This window comes from Crocuta crocuta, unplaced genomic scaffold (assembly GCF_008692635.1).
Source record: "Crocuta crocuta isolate KB4526 unplaced genomic scaffold, BGI_CrCroc_1.0 scaffold26, whole genome shotgun sequence".
NCBI classification, from domain to species: Eukaryota; Metazoa; Chordata; class Mammalia; order Carnivora; family Hyaenidae; genus Crocuta; species Crocuta crocuta.
The window spans coordinates 13,989,770-13,995,777 of NW_027532249.1; the positions used below are offsets into that span (position 1 = coordinate 13,989,770).

The following is a 6,008-nucleotide window of genomic DNA, read 5'->3' on the forward strand; positions in this document are numbered from 1 at the left end:
CAAGTGGCCTAGTGGAAAAGGTCAGGCATTATGGATTCTTCTTCATTGTAGATAATCTCTTTCTAGAGTCTTTAATCTGCAGAAAGCCCTGGAGTACATTTTTAAAAGGATTACCTACCTAGAGGATGATAGATACTCAAGTATCTACAATGAGAGGTTTATAACAATAGACTCTTGCTATGCCTGACATAGATCTATCCCTCCCACTAGAACTCTGAATTATTTTGCTGGAGGCTACAACATTCTGAGCAGTTTGTTGGGAGTGGATGGGAGGTGGGGATAACTCACCCATACAAGCTTAGCAGAGGTGAGCTGCAACTTGTTGGGCTAGCCTTTGATGCAGACTGGTTGGACAGGTTCTGGATCTACAGAAGAACCGGTCTGACTGGACTGTTATGCCAACATATTCTGGTTTGATTCCATGTTCCACAGACGGTAGAAACCTGCCCAGCCAGTTAAATGAAAGGCATATTAGGTTATCCATTGCACACTGTATATAGCTTAGATGCAGCAGGACTCTTCCACATAGCAGTGGTGTCTAGCAAACTCTAGCGTGGTCCAGAGTGGTGGCTTCCTCTCATCTACAGTTTAAGTTTATAGCTTCAGAAGCAGAAGTGAAATACCTTGTGCTTTTGACCCAGAGCAAAGGTTTTCTAAATAAATTGAAGGGTAAGTTAATATATTTTTTCTATTTCTCAATTTTCTATGCATCTTAATTTAAGGTTAAATTAAGAAATGATGTTTAAACAGGTATCTATTTTTTAACATGGTAATACCTAGATTATACCATTTATGTAAAGTTGGTTAGATATTATTTTATAATACTTATATATATTAATTGATTTGTTTAGATAAAAGGTATTTAGTATATAATACACTATACTTTTGCTATACTTTTTTGTAGGTTGGGCATGGCTATAGTCATGAAGAAAGCTGGGTTGAAAAATTTTGCTAAATCTATTTCACCTATTAATGATTCATCTTAAGCCATCTACTTCTTTGATAATATACTATTATGTTTTATAGGCTGTTGCTATATGGTAACAATTTTACATGGTAAATCTAATTGTGGATACAATAATAATTGCCTTTTTAAGGCATAAAAAATTAGTGTTGGCCTGCTTGGTGATCCTAAGTACATTAGAGGAACAATTCACAGTAGGAATTGAGGAGTGTGGAAAACAAAGATTGTGGAATCTGGTAACTGATTAACTATTGGAGCTCAAAAGCACTTGCTGAGCTGAATAGAAAGGAATGAAGACAGGTTTTGTCATGCCTATTGGGTCTGAAAAACTTAAGTTAAAGAATATTTTGATCTTCCTTTATATTATATTATAAAATTATTCTTCTACCTCTCTCTTTTATTGATGTAATTAATTTATTTTAAGTTGTTTGTGTCATCTAAAATCAAAGTTACCAATCCCTTTATATTTATTTTGGCATACCAAACTACCCCCTTAGTTATTAATATTGGATTGAATTGAATGCACATATCTTCTGGGCATTCAGTTAACATAGCAGCTGATACATGAATTTATCTAGGAATTAAAACTGAATACTTTCCTGTCAAGAGCTGTCTGTAGGTCACTTTAATATAAACTGAACAAGACTGATGCATCTTTTTTTTTCATTGTTCCTAGGATCCTCACTGTGTCATTATATCAAACTCAAAGACTCTAAGAGTTTCTTTAGGATATTAATAAAGAATTTTAAGGTGAGAAATAATGTTCAGATGAGATATCATTTTTTGCAGGGAAAGTCTTGGATGCTTTTCAGTCCTACTCCAAGGCAATTCTGCATAATACTTCTGCAAGGCAATTTTGCATAATACTTCTGCAAATGCAGCTAAACTTCTAAAAACCTATGCAATGTTGAATCTGCATAAGGGATATGCTGATTCAGCAAACCCAAATTAATTTTATTCATTATAAACTGTATTCTGACAATTTTTTGTGGGGGAGGATATGGATCAAAATTTTTAGTTTGTTGAATGTTTCCCTTTTCAATCAGTTTTCAGGCAAGATATACATACATGTCAATAGAGTTATACTTTTAGTGTTTCTGGTAAGTATATTCTATATAGTGATTTAAAATTCTTAAACTATACTGTGTTTAAAATACTGGGCTTACTGCTTTTTGTTTTGTTTTGTTTTTTGTGTTTTTAAGTAATCTTTGTACCCAATTTGGGGCTGGAACTCAAGACCCTTGAGATTAAGAGTCACATGCTCTACTGACTGAGCCAGCCAGGTGCCCCCAGGGCTTACTGTTTAAAGATAAGCTTAAGTGGGGATTCCAATTTATTTAGTGAGCATTTTTTATGTTTATAGTTTTGAGAAAAGCTATTCAGAAACTAGATATATATTTCATATAAAATCTATGGGTAAAATTTCAAGCCTAACTACACTTTGGAAAAGGATTCTACAGCTTTCATACAATGGAATTTACAGTTTCAAATATATGAAAGTCCTATGACCTTTATGTATTTCTGTAAATTGATTCCTTTAAAATACTGATACAGTGTGATGTTTTGGTTAAAATTAAGGACATATGGATTTATAAATCAAATTAGGGAACTGTGTGTGTGTGTGTGTGTGTGTGTGTGTGTGTGTGTATTCTATACAGTCCTACATTATTTCAGGGCCTACATCAAAAAGTGTTCTACTCCTTTAAAAACTTCTATTCTTTAAATTTAGTCAGGGATGCATTCCTTTGTCCTTATTTCTAGCTGCTCAGTTTCACACAATGGCTCTTTTTGTCAATGCTAGCTATTCTTAACAACTGCAACCTCTTTCCTTCTTGAATATCTTCATATGTTTCTTACCAAAACCACTTAGAATCATGACATTTTTAAGTTTGAAGAACTTTTAAAGAATAACCAATGCATCCAAATCCTCATTTTTCAGTTGAATGAAAAGCCCAAAATTGTAGCTAAATCACTACTAGAAAATCTAAAGGTAGAGCTGGGACCAGAACATCCCAGTTTTCTGAATACCAGCCCAGACTAATATTTTTCACTATCTTTCACTGACTCATCTGAATACTACATGAAATCTAATCTGTTTTCTAAAAGAATTATAAGAAGGTAAAATTGTGTTGTATAGTTACGCTAATGAGTCTTTGCTGATTCATTTTATAAACGATAAAAATGTTAATTTTCTTAGTACATATGCATATATACATATATATTTTGTGTTGTTTTAAGAACTCTCATGTAGATATAATTTAAGATTTATCTAAGAAGTTAGTATGTCTAAAATTTGATTTGAACTGATGGGAAAATTTCAATAAACTTATAAAGATCAGAATTGCAGAATTCAAAACCCATTTTAGAGGTGACAGAATCTGCTTTTGTAAAGGGTGAGTTCTTAAGACAGTGTTTTGTATGCAAGTGCTCAAAAACTGTTTTAAATGTTTTTAACTTGAGGAATTCCAAGGAAATGGGGCCAGAGAAAGCTTTAGAACCAAAGGCTCAAAAATTCCAATTCTGATTTCTAGAACTAAATGTTAATTCTCCTAATCCCCTTGTTTTTTCACAGGTAAAATCTTACCTGAGGGATGCTTCTCAACTTTGGTAAATTTAGTTTAGTCCAAGTGAACTCTGAAAAATATTCACTTCCATTTGTTTCTCATTTTTACAATCAGGAGATAAGGTAGTATACCAAAAAACATGTGGGCTTCTGAGCCAAACTAAGATGGATTTGAATACTGGCTGCTACAAACGCATTTACACTTGGTAATTATTTAACTCTGACTTCCCTTTTCTCCCTCTGTAAGTTAAGGAAGTAATATCATTCTCTCAGTTGTTGGGAGGATTAAATGAGATATGGTACGTAAAATACCTAGCATAGTCCCTAGAATATAGTAGATGCAACAAATGTCAAAACCCTTCCCACCTCTTTAATAAAATATATAATAAATTTCAACAAACAACTTATGTAAGAGAAGTAAAAGCTTAGCTTGGAATATACTTTTTATGTTTGGCAGAGAGATAAAAACTAAATTAGCAACTATGGAAAGTGTCAGGGAGGAAGCCCTTCCTCTGTCCTATGCTCCTTCTATATATATATATTTTAATGTTTTATTTATTTCTAGGAGAGAGAGAAAGAGAGAGAGACAGCATGAGCAGGGGAGGGTCAGAGAGAGAGGGAGTCACAGACTGAAACAGGCTCCAGGCTCTGAGCTGGCAGTCAGCACAGAGCCCGACGCGGGGCTCGAACCCACGAACCGCGAGATCGTGACCTAAGCGAAAGTCAGACGCTTAACCGACTAAGCCACCCAGGCACCCCTGTCCTATGCTCCTTCTAGGTGGACTTAGAATCAAATTGACGTAAGACAGATTAATAGGAGAAAATCAAATTTAATAGGCATTTGGGGAAGCCACACGGACTTGAAGATCCTAGGGAAATAAGGCAACAAGAAGCTTTTAAGAGCAAGGAGATGCTTAAGGTTTGAGAATACAAAGGGGAGGAAGGCCAATAACAAGGTTCAAGGAGATGTTTAGAAAAACAAAGATTGCCTTATTACGCAGATAGGTCCCTTAGGTAAAAGAGAGTCTCTGTTAAGAGATCAAAAGTTGCATGCTCTATGGACTGAGCCAGCCAGACACCCTAAAATTTCAAATTTCAATCATCTATACCAAAGGAAGCAACTGTGGCAGGGATAGTACAAATTATACCTTACTTGTGCCTCATACAGGTTTTTTCAAAGACATTTCATATGCATTTATATCTATTATTTTATATGACATCAAATTAGTTGGATAAAGATTTCCATATGCTCTAAGGATTGTGTTGTTTCTACTACCAATTAAATTATTTCTTCAGGGCTATAGAATATGTTTGTTCTTCCAAAAGATTCTCTTCCAAATTAGATTTATTAGAAGTCAATATTAAATTATATTTCATCTTCTTGATAGTAAATAATAATACAGAGATTGAGTGCAAAATGTGTTGGGTATAAGACATAAGATGGAATAGGATTTAATATTTTCTAAAAGTAATATTAAATTAACGATAAATCGATTAGAAGGTGAAGCCAGTGAGCAGAGTTCACACGTGAGATATTTATGAAATCGATATCATGGGTCAGAAGGGAGTTCAGAATAGTGTGACAAAACATTGTAAGAGCTTGCCTAACTAAAGTTGGGTGGATTGATACATCCAGTGTGTAAATAAAGAGCAGGAAATAGGTTATGACTTGATCTTCAAGCCAACAAATAGACCCACTTATAACACAAATGATCTTAGTAAGCTCTTACAACTAATTTTAATTTCCTGAAAGATGTTTAATTGCTATACAAATAATCTTTAATAAGCTAGCTATACTATAATTTGAATTTATATCCATGGTAAATGAATTTTGTTTTCTCTTAAAGTTAAAAGTTTGTATGTAGATGGTATACCTAACGACAAAAATCTCACTTCATCAATTTAGTCCACTAAGTGTATAATATTCATATTAAAACTATTTTATTAGATTAAAAATTAGCTTTATTTGACTTCTCATTAAATTATTTAATTTGCATATTTATTTTCATATACTTAGAGTGGATATTACTGTAAACAACTAAAAAGAAGGCAGGGAGTAATATAAATTTAAAATATATTTTAGAGGCACCTGGGTGGTTCAGCCAGTTGAGTGATGGACTCTTGATCTCAGGTCAGCTCATGATCTCATGGTTATTGGGACTGAGACCCACATCAGACTGCACTGACAGCATGGAGCCTACTTGGGATTCTCTCTTTCCCTCTTTCTCTCTCTGCCCCTCCCTCGCATGCATGCACACGTTCTCTCTCTCAAAATAAATAAAATTAAATAAATATATATAAATATACATATATGTTTTTATATGTATATTTATATTTCTGTATGGGATCGCCTGGCTGGTTCAGTTGGCAGAGCATGAGACTCTTGATCTTGGGGTCATGAGTTAAAGCCCCACATTGGACATAGAACTTACTTTAAAAAAAAAAAAAAAAAGAATTTGGGGGCGGGGAGAGGCCGGGACA

At 34.0% G+C, this 6,008-nt stretch overlaps 1 protein-coding gene across 4 annotated transcripts in view; it reads left to right on the forward strand.

Moving 5' to 3' along the window:
- Nucleotides 1-496: 496 nt before the first annotated feature.
- RBBP8 (RB binding protein 8, endonuclease) overlaps nt 497-6,008 on the forward strand; it is a 97,856-nt gene continuing 92,344 nt past the window's right edge. For 2 of the 4 annotated variants that reach the window (XM_077778138.1, XM_077778142.1), the window contains exons 1-2: nt 499-669; nt 1,641-1,714. The gene's annotated coding sequence lies outside the window, so the exon portion shown is untranslated. Of the gene's footprint in view, nt 670-1,640; nt 1,715-6,008 lie in introns of all 4 variants that reach the window. The other 2 variants (XM_077778144.1, XM_077778139.1) reach the window with 2 other exon arrangements.